Source organism: Corvus cornix, chromosome 6, assembly GCF_000738735.6.
Source record: "Corvus cornix cornix isolate S_Up_H32 chromosome 6, ASM73873v5, whole genome shotgun sequence".
Taxonomy (NCBI): domain Eukaryota; kingdom Metazoa; phylum Chordata; class Aves; order Passeriformes; family Corvidae; genus Corvus; species Corvus cornix.
In genome coordinates, this window is record NC_046336.1 from 32,904,821 (window position 1) to 32,918,119 (window position 13,299).

General features: G+C 47.8%; 1 long non-coding RNA gene across 1 annotated transcript; it reads right to left on the reverse strand.

Annotated features, from left to right (window-relative positions):
• Positions 1 to 6,179: 6,179 nt before the first annotated feature.
• On the reverse strand, positions 6,180 to 12,586 carry LOC104690133. Its single transcript, XR_002045731.2, has 3 exons — positions 12,351 to 12,586; positions 11,526 to 11,747; positions 6,180 to 6,546 (listed from the first exon to the last, which is right to left on the reverse strand). It is a non-coding gene; the product is annotated as an uncharacterized LOC104690133 (long non-coding RNA).
• Between the last annotated feature and the right edge of the window lie 713 nt (positions 12,587 to 13,299).

Sequence of the window (13,299 nt, forward strand, 5' to 3'; positions counted from 1 at the left end):
GAGCCTGGATTTGGAGCTGTCCCCCAGATCCATGCTGGGCTGAGGACAAGGTGAGGGTTCTGCTACAAACTCTGTTAGCTGAAGTACTGGCGCTCAATTCTGCAGGAGCCAAAGGGTGTTTGAAGCCCCAAAGCAACATCCAAACATACCCCTGTTTGGTTGCCTGGTTTTTACTGAAAACCAGCTGCTCCATCCACAAGTCCTTGGAGGAATGGAAAAACACCGAGACAAATCAAATCATTAACAAGCTCAATAACTAAAAAAGTAATGACTGCTCTTCCTAGTGCCTGTTCTAACCACCTCCATATGCAGATTTGGGTGGATCACAAAGATTTCTGGAAGGACATCAGTACCCCCAAGCCTCTGGCTGGTCCTACAATCATTTTCCATCTTCCGGGGACTCAGATTGGAAGCAGCAGCAAATTTATTTAATTCTTTATCTCCCCAGTCAAAATGGACAGTGCAGATAATCTGGGCTTATATCCCTTTGAAGTCAATCAGAAGAGACTTTTAACTTGAGCAAGCAGGACCCCAGGCCTCCATCTACCTGATCCGCAGGCACCGCCAGGGATTTGGGCAACCCAGACTCTATCCACATGGACCTGGCTTTAAAGCCGTCAGGTCCAAGCCCTGCCTTGGCGAGAGATCAAGCACAGAGGATTTCCTACGACCCTCCCGTCTTATCACACATTAGCCCTGTCCAGATGTCAGGCACTCTGCCTCTGCTCACAATCCCCTTTTTCTATCTTCTTTTATCTCCCCATTAAATTGCTGACAAGACCTTCCTCATGGCCTTTTCAAAAGTAGAGGGGGACCAAAAAATCAACAGAATATTTCAAAAGTCCTTAGGGAAAATAAGAAGGGGGGGGGGGGGGGGGCAGAATCAAATAGGAGGGAAAAGGAGCCTGCAATGCTGTTACCATGCACAAACCCCCAGAGCAAGACACGGGGGTTTGCAAGTGCTTTAACTCCCTGCTGGTAGGAAAGGGGCTGGGAATGGTTTGGGTTTCCAGGGAGCTGCCTCACAAGCATCACTGGTACCTCCAGCATTGCCCTTGCAAATGCTCAGCATGCATAACAGCCTTAAAAAAAGGCAAACATGGTTGCAGCCACCCCAAAACTCCAGTGTGGCATCCTGTCCCCAGCACACCAAGCTGGCATCATGGAGACCAGTTTTTTTTTCTGATGGGCAGGAAAAGGAAATTTATGTCCCTTACCCTTCCTGCCACTTTCCCCCAGCATTCCAGCAAAGCTGTAGAAGAGTTTCAGCTTCGCACTCGCACTCTGAAAAGGTGACACTGCCAGCTTTGAAAGGACACCAGAGCAGGGGTGATAAAGGAGGTGACTCCATCCCAGCAGCTGGAAGCAGCAGGCAGAGAGCACCAGAGGAAAAAACAACCCAACACATTCCCAGCACATGGCCAGAGCTATGACAGCAGTGGCATTCTGAGTTGGCTGAATCCCAGAATGGTTTGGGTTGGAAGGGATCTTAAAGCTCATCTTGTTCCACTCCCTGCCATGGGCAGGGATGCCTTCCACTGATGAAAGCTCCACCCTTGAACACTTCCACAGATGGATCACCCACAATTTCTCTGGGCAACCTGTCCAAAATGCTGCCACCTCGCCTGGCTAATGCACATCCAAACAGCTCTTTGCTTCCAGTTCCAGTGGGACAACACCCCCAAAGCCATCACACCAATAAAAAGTTGCAGGCAGAGAAGAGCAAGAGCAGAAAAATCCTCGTTTGGGCATGCAAAGAAGGACCCCTTGGCACAGAGGCACTTGTTATTCACTCCTCAGGATTTGTTATTTATTATCCCACTTCTCACAAAATTGCAGGAATCTAATCAGAGCACAGAAGCCAGAGCGGGTAATGCTGGTGATCAGTCACACGCTCCCAATAAGGAATAACAAACAGCTGGAGTGACCACCCCAGATGATCCATGGGCTAATGCTGGCTCAGTGCCCACTGAGCAGGATCTCAGGCTGAACATCCCCTCAAGGCCATCCTTAATGCCAAGCCTTTGCCATCCCATCAGTGCTTGGATTATTTACACACTCAGGATGAGAGCACGAGCCTCAGGATTGGGGCTGAATTCCCTCCTCTGCCTGCCAGCACCTCGCTTAGGAGATGAGAAGAAAATTGATAAATATAAAAGAAGCCTCCTGCACCCTAGAATAACATAAAAAGTTATTATGAAGATAAAGTTTCCTGGTCTAAGAATGAGGTAGAGAACTACATTACAAGACAATGATATTTAATTTTACTGCAGAGTTTTGGATCCAGCTGTCTGGAGCAACCTGGTCTAGTGGAAAGTGTCCCTGCCCATTTCAGGGCTGAAACTGAGTCGTCTTTATGGTCCCTTCCAACCCAAACTATTTGAGGATTCCATTCTGTAAGGGCCTGTCAGATTCCATTCTGTAAGTGCCTGTCTGATCCTTATCTTTGGGAACATATTCCAGGCTGCAGCTCCAGCTTAACTCTTCAACACAGCAATGCTTCCCCCCCTAAAAATGCAGCATTGCATTTGCCTTACTTTACCTGTCAGGTGGGCTGTCTTCCCCTTTGAAAAACAAGGGGATCACAGTTTTGGCAGAGCTGCTGAATTATATCTAAACACATAAATATAAGTATGTATTTCCTCCTTTCAGTAGGAATTTTGCCAAATGCTTCCATATGCTGCTTTTTAAAAAAATTCTTTCTAAAGTCTACCTGAGCTCTTGTCCCTGGTACCCCACCTGATACTCCCAGCTGCCTTGGGAAGCACTCCCCTGATGCTGCCTCTGCCCTGGGTTATGTCCTGGTGCCTTCCAGAGCTGCAGGGATTATTGCTGCCTCAGGATTGGCTGTTGCTCCCTTCTAGTTCTCCCTGGACCATCTCTAACACCCTCAAGGATCCTTGTCTTATACATCTACACACGCTGCTTCAAAACCTAAACCTTTCTCCCAGAATAGGGAAAACTGGCTTGGAAAGCCACTTGGAAAGCTGGAAAAGGCCTGTAAGGAAGCCCTGCCTGAGTCAGGGTTTGTATCACAAGCCTTGGAGAAATACACGCTTCTCCTTTTGGTTTTCCAAGGTTATCATCCCACAACTTGTATCCTGGGACTGTTTCTGGAAAGCCTTCCTTGAAAAAGTTGGGACAACACAAGGCAGAAACTCCTGTGGTTGTACCAATAGCCCAGGATCAAAGAAACTTGGGACTTGGAATTGGCACCAACCCAAAGAAATCCCTGTAACAGCTTTCCTGTGGGACCAGCAGGGCTCTTTTGGCTCCACAGGGGCCACCCTGCTGCAAATTTCTTTTGGGAGCATCTCCTCCATGTGGGAGCCAGCTCTTTGGGTGTCCTCAGAGCACCTCAAAAGCAGAAATTTTGGGGAAAGAAGGCTAGGACCCCCTGAGAGCTCCTTCTCGCTGCTGTGCCAGCTCAGGGCAAGCAGCAAACCAGCAGGAAATGCATATCATCTGCAAATGAAAGGCTGTTTCCCCCTCTAATCAACTTGAGGTCCATCCAAGCAATGGGGTCAGGCTCTCCTTAGCCAAGCCATGGCAGAAATTCCCTCTCCAGCTGCCTTGCAGTGGGATCTCCTCCTCTGAGTGGCCTCCAGGAGCTCTCCTCTCCTGGATGCCCACCCTGAGATAACACCTTGGCTGTCTCCTGGAGTACCAGTATCTCCTGTTAGATCCTACGAAAAACTCCAGACTAAAAAGATGCAGAAAATTTAGGGACCAAACCAGTAATTAAGAAAATCCATAACCATTGCAAGGGAAAGGTCAGCTATCCTGACACAAGATACAGAACACAGCATCATCCCAAGGTCTTGGATAAAATCCTAAAATCCTAAAAAGATCCTAAAACACTGGAGGCAATATTATCATCCCCATCTAGATTTGGGGATGTTTCTCATAGATTTTCAAACAGAAATGGTTAAAACCAGCAAGTATTTTGCTTCAGTAGGACCAAAACACCCAGCTTTCCCCACCATGGGCTAAAGGGAAGAAATGCAGGAGGAAAGTTAATCAAGTTGAGATCAAAGTGAAAAACTCAAACAAACCAGCAAACAAATCTCATCCAAACCCACAGAAGCAAAGAGTTTGCCGTGACTCCTTCCTCACACTGCTGTTCACTTTCATCCTCCTGACCTTCTCTGTTCCAGCCAGGAGGGAATAGGAATGTTCGAAGAAAGCTATTCCTGCGTTATTTTTAGCATAGCCAGAAGAAAAGTGACTGGAAATAATCCATGAAAGCAAGCTTTCACCTTGATTTTCAGCCTCTGGAGATTTTGATAGCCTTGATAGCAATCACAACTTAACCATAGGTGTAGAAAATGCTGAGTGATACCAAGAACATAAATTGAGCTCACTCTTTCTTTCTTTCTTTCTTCCTGCTCCACATTAAAAACACAGTGAACCATCGAAGGGAGACTGAGGGAAATACTTTTCCCCAAAAACTAGTGAATTGTTTGCAACGCCATGGCAGGAGAAGGGAGGGCGAGATTTGTCTGTATTTCAGCCCAGTTATGCAGCCAGTAAGAGAATTCTATATTACAATCAAATGCATTCAAAATAGATGCTGATTTTGGAATGTTCCACAAGTGTCTTGGGGGAAAAGCCACTCTTTCCCAATCACGATTAAGAACTCTTCTAAACAACCTGGTCTAGTGGGAGGCGTCCCTGCCTCATTCCCCATGGAATGGGATGAGCTTTAAGGTCCCTTCCAACCTAAACCATTCTGGGATGCTGGCACTGACTGCACAGGGACCTCTGTGCTTTCCTACCTGCCCTGACCCACAGGCACCAGCCCAAGCAGCCAGTGATGGGACACAGACCTCAGCTGCATGTGTGAGAGACCAAAGGAATTAATTAAGAGAAGCTGCACTCCCAAGGCGCTGATAATAAGAACAAAATGAGGGCTGATCCCATTAAGTCAATCTTCTCTGCTGGGTGCTGCCATCTGATGTCTCCCGCTTCCCATTGCTCCTTGCTGCATGTTCCCACTGTAGATCTAAACCCACTTTATTTCTGCTGATCCATTTTAAAGTGACCACAGCCATGAGACTGATTCACTGGCTGCATTTGAAAAATCTATCGCTTTTCCCACCATCAGCTTTTCTTCCACTATCAAACACCTCCTTTTCCCTCTGTGGCCAGGGCTGCTAAGAGCATTTCTTCCCTAGGGTTGCTGTGCCTAGGCTCTCATCCAGATCGGAAGTGGCAAAGCTCCCCCAGCCTGGTGCTGCCACATCCCCATCTCTTCCTGGTTTCAGCCTGTGCATGAGGCCTCAGGTTTAGCCATCATGTCTGGGCTCCAGGCTGGTTTTCATCAGAGCAGCAGAGGCAGGATGAGTCCCTGTCATGGAGCATTCTCCTGGCTGTGGCAATTCTGTTTTTGTAGAGTGAGGGAAGCCCAGCCCTTTGGGGAAACCAGCACAGACTGCTTTGCATCCAGTACAGTCAGACCTGCTGCTGCATAAAGAGGACTCAACCACATTTGGCTGGGCCCAGACACCCTCAGAGAGCATTTTTCTACCAGTTGATGGGTTTTCTTTGCAATCTGCATCAGCCCAACAACCAAGAGGCCATGCTGAGCACCCCCACTACTGGAAAACTGTCCTGGGGAAAAGGAGCCAAGCTGGCTGTGTTGAGACCACACTATATTTCCAGCAGACCGTGGTGTCATCACCTTCTCATGGTGGGAAAGAGCTGCTCTGGACCAGAACAAACCTCTTGGTAGGGAACAGCAGCTGCAAACCTCTCCCCTTCCATCAGCCTGGGGAGAAGGAATTTTCCTCAGAGTCATCCTCTGCCTTACAGGGCCACTTGGGCCAGTGTTGGAACTCCCCAGGGAGCCACAAACCCCATCCATGCTCCCTCACCCTGACTGGGAACAGCTGCAACCAGCAAGTAAAGAGGCATTAAAAAAAAAAAGTCTCACTTTGCTGAGTTTTAAAGTATTTCCCTGGATCGAAGAGGCTCTGGTGAGGGTTGTCATGGCAGGGGATATTTATTGCCATCTCAGGAAATGTTCCATTATTCTTTGGTAAGTGGTGGCTGTGAATTTCAGCCTGTCTGCCCGGCCATAAAGGGGACCATTGGGCAGATTATTTCCAGCAGCCAGGCTCTGCTGAGGAATGAAGCATCACCTCCCAGCTCCAAGGGTATTGTGCCTGCAAAACCCTGGCTGATTCCCTCTGCGGTAAGGAACAAGACCCAGATCCCACAAATCCCCTGGGGAGAGGGCAGCTGGGCAGCCAAGCAGCCTGAGGGGTTGCTCCTGGTGGATTTGCAATACAGGGAAAACACCACGGGCACCTTCAGCACACGGTTTAAATATTCACAGTAAAAATAATGAGTTTAATTCTGTGTTCGGCTAACAAAGCTGTTCCAGAGGCTGTTTCAGTCCACTCAGAATCCTCAGAAAGCAGTTCAGTGGGTTTTGATGGAGGTAGAAAAGGCAGAGAGTCCAAGCCACCAACTGGATGGGACACAAGACAGGTCCTAGTGAGCCTCTGGCAAAGCTCCCTTTGTCTTCTCACACCAACTGCTCTGGAACAGGATGGGGAGAAACAACCATTTAATCCCTTATTTTTTTTCCCCCTGTGAAAATATCTAATCACTTTCCAAGTCTATGTAAGCTTCCAGTACCTAAAATTTCCTGTGGCAATGAGTCCTACTTTCTACCAGGCTGCTGGGTAAAGAGTTTGTCTTTGCTTCTTGGAAGTTCTCTAGATCTTCCCAGTATCTAGAACAGAAGGGATGGCATCTCGAGGGACAGGTGGAAAGGTGGGACTGTGTGAACCTCATGAAGTTCAACAAGTGAAGTATCCAATGCCAGGTTGGATGGGGCTTGGAGCAACCTGGGCTAGTGGAAGGTGTCCCTGCCCATGGCAGGGGGTTGGAATTGGATGATCTCTAAGGTCCCTTCCAGCCCAAACCATTCTGGGATTCTGTAACACTCCTGATTCAAAGTGTTTATTGGACTAAGCCATCATTGCTGATTAATTCTTCAGCTTTACAACACAAACAATTTTGTGTCTGGCCCTGCCTTTATCAATCCTTGCCTTCTGTGGATAATTTTCTAGGCTTCTTCCCATCCATTTTTTGTGGGCTACTCACAAATTACTCAAGGCAGGAGATACCAGACATTCATTAAGCAGCACAAAAACATTTCCCATTTTGGCCTCTCTTACCTCCCTGGTTTTTTTTTGGACTACCATGGACCAGCAGTGTCATTTTGATTATTTCCGGCATAACTGTCAGATCTCCTTCCTGAGCAGTAACAGCCAGTTCAGAGACCAATGATTTCCCCCCGTGCACTGTTTTTCATTTAGCATCCTTGAATTTCATCTGCTGTTTTATTATCTGCTCACTAAATATCATAAGGTCCTTTTCCCATTCTTGGAGGTTGGCTGTGTTTTAATCTTTTTGGTATTAACTAAGCATTGCCATCAAATGTTCTTTTTTTTAAATTTTCTCCCAGACCCACCTGGACTCCCCAGATTCAGGGGACTGATGCACAATAAAAGGCCTGTCAATATTAAATTGTCACTAAGTAAGTGCAAAAGCATCTTCTCAAGGCTCCACAGGGTAGAGGATGCAGGTGACAAAGTCACATCTACCACCATGCACAGTGGCTTTATAGATAATAACTCAATAACTGTTGAATTTTAGCATAGCTAACACAAGCTGAAATGAGAAAAAGCCTCTCTAAAACAAGTAGTCTTTTCAAATTCCTTTTAAATTCTCCTCTGGAGTTGTAACTGTGATGTTTACCAGCAACTCTGAAAATGGGTGATTTCAGAGCCTGGGGAAAACAAGAGGTTTTAGTTTCCCACCCCAGGGGAGGGAGTTACCAGGGTAAGTCGAGCGCAGCTAGGAGCAAACACAGACTCAGGATTTAAAGGGTTTCCCAGCATGGGGGTTCTGGGGCTTTAGAGCTGCTGGGGCTTCATCATCTAAAATCAGGTTTAGTTGAGGTTTTTTTATTCTGAAAAATATATACAGTGGCTATGAATTCTTTAATCTGTCAAGCCTCAGCAGGAAAAGGGTGTCCTTGATGAAGGCTCCTGTTCTCTCACTGAAGGGATGAACAGAGAAAAACCCTTTTTTCCCAGCGACAGAATGGGCCACCAGCATGTCCAGCAGAACGGAGCACAGAAGCACTGGAGATGGAAATGGCAAATGGAAAAGGCTCCACAAAAGGCTCCTCTGCCTTTGTTTACAGCCCTGCCAAGTTCTGTGGTTCCCTGGTTTTCAGAAACGGCTGTTTTCTAAACCCTTTTAGCCAATGGGCCATGGACACTTTGGAAAAGTGCCCATTAAAATGAGCCATGGGCCCTCCAGTAGCCATCCCTCAAAGCCAGGTGGGAGAAAATATTTTATTAACTACTAAAGGATGGGTTTCCTCTATAATGAACCTTTCTGCAGTATTGAAGAAAAGCCATGTCTTACTTCCCCTCCCTAATAAATGGCTTCTTCAGAGTTTAATTAACTTCTCCCTGTTCTTCTTTTGTGGCTAAGCATCACCCTGACCATGAGACAAACTCTGTTTGTTCCTTTATCTGGGAGAGTGCTGGCCTGTCAGATAAACTGCTCTGCCTAATTTTCTGGGGCTTTTTCTCTTCCCACTTTACATACCCCAGGGAGGGAGGCAGTAATAACAGAAGGTGATGCTTTTTGGCAGCTGGATACCTTTGGGATTGGGAAGGAGCACCTCCTTAATACAACCTGGACCATGCTCCTGCAGTGCTGGCAGGGGCTGGGAATGGGGACCCGTCTCACAGACCCACCAGAAACTGGGTCAGGCTCTCTGCCTGGTCCTTTATTTCCTTAGGCTTGAAAACAAACCTGGAGGAAACAATTTTTTGCCCTTCCAGGAGTACAGGATTTTGTATTCTCAGCAGCACTTGTCTGTCCCCATGCGTATGTATAAATATAGCTCAAAATCAATAGGAGTGAGATTAGGTCACTGTATTTCTGAGAAATGTGCTCCTGAAACCAACCAGCCCCTGCTCCTTCAGGCTTCCTGTGGTGCTCCAGGACTGGCTACATGTGCTGAGACAGTGGCACAGCCTGGAGAAGGCAAGGGCTGTTCTCTTTTTAAATTGGTGAATTCGGGCCAAGTCAAGAGGGACCATCACAAACTTCTGCTTTGGCTTTTCAGCTCAGCTCTTAGCCAATCCCACAGCAGAAGGCAGGAGCAGGAGCTCCCATTTTGGGGTGGGAGGGAGGTAGGAGCTCCTGAGTACCAGCTGGAGAAATAGGTGGCCTTTTCCATGCAATGCCTGGGCTCTTTCTTGGGAAAAGATCCCAGGGCCAGCCTTGTTATACACGGACCTGAGTGGCGCCACTTGATTAATTGTGCCAGGCCAGGAGCAGCCAGGGACTTTTGTGACACCAATGCAGTAATGGTCTCCAGCACACAGACAATCCCAGAGGATGTGTCCTTCCTACCCAAATGAAATTAATTAATGGTGGCAATAAATAAACCACTCCAGACAAATGAGAGCAGCCGCCAGCACAATAGAAGACAAATATAGGGAAAGCAGAGCGTTTTGCAGTACGTTTCTGGGGAAGGAATAAATGGGGAAGAGCTAACACTTGCTTTTTTTGGATACACTAAGTGAAATGGGGCTGCAAGAGGAGGATGGGCCAGCACGAAGCATCCCAGGGGAGCAACAGCAGCTGTGGCTGACCATTCATCCCTCTTCAGTGCTCAGCATAAGCTCCACCACCATGTGCAGCTGAACTCCAACAACTCTCCTCCACAGCCACGATCCTGTTTGTCTGCCCTAACCCTGCCTTGTGTATCCAACTGTTTTACCCACCTCCCACACCCCTGGTGGCATAACTAAAACGACTGTGTGTGGTTGATACAGATCACATTAATCCATCACAAGCAAGCCCTGAATGATTTCAAGGCTGATTATCAGGGCCTGACACACCCCTGTGCTCACTCCACCCCTTTTAGGTCCTGCCTGGGCATTTCCTTGGATCCCCACCCGGAGGTCTAATCACCAGGCTCTGGAGCACCTCTTAGGCACTCCTAATTGGCACGTGACAAAGTGCCTGCCACACACTGGTCAATACCAATTAGCATACTTATTAAGTGAACATGAGTGTTGGCAGCAGTTATCTAATTACCTTAACAAGCCCATCAGGGAGAGGTATCAAACCCTGTGGAGCAGCAGGGAAACGAGCTGCCCTCGGATAAGGGACAGGATGGGATCTTTGGAGCAAGTCCAGGAGAGAGCCGTGAAGATGATTAGAGGGAAGGAACACCTATCCTATAGGGAAAGGCTGAGAGAATTGTGATTGTTCAGCCTGGAGAAGAGAAGCTTCAGGGAGAACTTAGAGCCCCTTCCAGTGCCCAAAGAGGCTCCAAGAGAGGTTGAGAGGGACTTTGGACAAGGGCATGGAGTGACAGGACAAGGGCGAATGGCTTCCCACTGCCAGAAAGCATGGTCAGATGGGATATTGGGAAGGAATTCTTCACTGTGAGAGTGGGGAGGCCCTGGCACAGGTTGTTCAGAAGAAGTTGTGGCTGCCTCATCCCTGGAAGTGTCCAGGTTGGACAGGGCTTGGAGCACCCTGGAAGGTGCCCCTGCCTATGGCAGGGGGTTTAAAACATGATGAGCTTTAAAGATTCGACCCAGACCACTCCATGACTTGCTGAAATCCCTGCTCCCTGTGTAGGGCCCACTGTCTAACACAGGTGAGTTTGCTGAGCAGCTCCCAGCTCCCACCACTTCCAGGGTAATGTGACTCAGACATTTGGGGGTTTCCTTCTGCAGGATTAATTTCCTGGAAGCCAGGGAACAGGAGTAATGAGAGAGGCCAAGACACCTGAAATTACATTTACCAGGCTCCACAAGGCTGGTGCTTTTTATTTATTTCCCTTCTTTTTGCATATCACCCCCAGGCTGAGCTTAACCTGTGGGTACCACCGTTATTAGAGAGCAGGCAGGGGGAGAGTTGAGACAATGTTTGTGCCTGGGAACCAAAACAGACCCCGTGCACTGTTTTAATTTAATGCTCATAAAAGTCTGCAATGCTGATTTCTTCTTTTTCTTTTTCTCCTTGGAATTGGTATGACAGAGCATTGCTGGTGGAAGTTTCTCTGCCTTTTATGTCAGGGCTGGCATGGTATCATAAGATCACAGAATAGTTTGGGTGAGAAGGGACCTTAAAGACCATCTCATTCCATCCCCCTGCCATAGGCAGGGACACCTTCCTCTATCCCAGATTGCTTTAAGCCCTTCCAACCTGGCCTTGGACACTTCAGGGATCCAGGGGTAGCCACAGCTTCTCTGGGCAACCTGTGCCAGGGCCAACGACTCCTCCCTTTGCAAGGGAGAGGGCAACTCTTATGGGTGGAGAAGATGCCAGTTTTGCATTTTCAGATTTGAAAATGAGCAAGACCAGAGGGTTCTGGCTGCTACAACAGACTCAGAGCAGAGTAAGGGCCTGGGGGAAGACTGAGGAAAATCTATGATCCTGTTGAAGCAGCACCCCGCTCTACTCACCATTTTGCCTTTTCTGTCCAGCCTTGACTTTTTTCCTCCACCATTTTCCTTAAGTTTCTCCATCCCTTGACAAGCTGAGAAGCACCATCAGTCTGTCCAGCATGCTCCTTGCTCCCAAGAGGCTGATCCAGGATGGATGGACAACATCAGTCTTCCCTACTGTGGAGTCTACCACGTATCAAATGCAAGCAGCACGCTGAGTAACTCATCTTTTCTGCGTGCCTAATAAGCAAAAATTAGAAGAAAATTACGTGGGGAAGTCAGCAGTAAGTAGGAGGGAACGGGTTGTAATTATCTGGCTATTAATTGGCATAAAGTTCCAGTTTAATGCTCTCAGGCCTGTGTCCCTATTTCCTAGGGAAATTTTCTCTCTATTAGCTTTGGATGAGAACTGGGATTCTCTCTGGAAGCTCTGAGTCCACCCAAAAAGGTGACTTTCAGCTTCAGTCCCCCAGCAGGTTTTTGTTTTCACACACTGAGGGATAAAATTAAGGGGTCATTTCTAACATGGCTTCATCTGCCCAAGGTGAAGGTGGAAAGAGCCAAGTTTTACCTTTTACCATTGGGTGATGATAACCAAGGATGACCCTTTTAAAATTCAGCCCACATGCAAATGTTTGCTCCAAATAAAAGAACTCAAAGGATTATCCTCATGGCTTCTGCCAGCCCTGGGAATTCCCTAAGGGAGAGGTGAGAACCTCCTGCCCCAGCGGCTGCTCATCAAAACCTGCCAATTAAACAGAACCAAAATGTTCTGAGCAGTGAACATCCATCAAACCCCACAGAGAATTTCAAGGAATAATGTGCAGGTTCCTGCCAACTCACCTGGCAAGGGACCAGGCAGCCCATCCACCTGCTCCGTGCTGCTCCTGCCATGCACGATACAGCTCTGCCACGGGAGAGGGGGAAGCTGCAGATGTTTGCTGTTGAACCAACACACACAGGTATTCACAGCTCTACAAAAGAGGTGGGAAGCATGGCCTTTCCTCCTCAGGAATCCCACAGGCAGCTGGAAGAAGCTGGAGCAGCAGGCAAATCTGCTGTGCTATTACAAATGTGGGGGGGAGGGGGGGGGCCAAGGGAGGAGGGAGAAAATAAGTTTTTAGATTTTTCTTTGCTAAAACAAGGTATTTCCATGGATAAATCAAAGTGCTCTCAATTTTGCATCAGGTTTCCTCTGGAAGTCAAAGGCTTCCTTCCAAAGGGGAAAGGCAGGTCAACCCTGCTCTGGTGGATACAAACACCATTCAAGCTGCTCTTGCCAGCACCCCAACAGGAGCTGTGGGGACCTAAAGATATATCTTTAAGCTACAGACCCTTCTCCTTTAATGCCCAAGCAGGAGGAAAGCACTTACTAAAGTGAACTCAGGAAAAAAAAAGGGAAAAAAGGAAATCAGGGGAGAAATAGGGAGAAAACAAACAAGAAGAAACAGCAGGGGGGAAAAAGGAAAAAAAAAAACCAAACAGGAAAGAGGATGCAGGGATTTTATACACTTCACAGCTTGGAAACTCATGGCAAGGTGTTGGGGTCTCCTCCCCCGCCGTGTAGCCCTGGGAGAGGGGCCCTGAGGGCACAGACACGGGGTTTCCCTGCCCCTGCTCAGCCTCGTTCCCATTGGTTGGTTTGTGTTCCCTGCGCGGGCAGAAGGACCCTTGGTCCCGTGACTGGAACAGTTCCTCGGCAGAGCTCCGGCCATGCGGCTGGAGAAATAAACATCTCTGAAACAGCTATCAAGAATCTGTCTGTCCATATATATTTCCTTTCCATGGGACT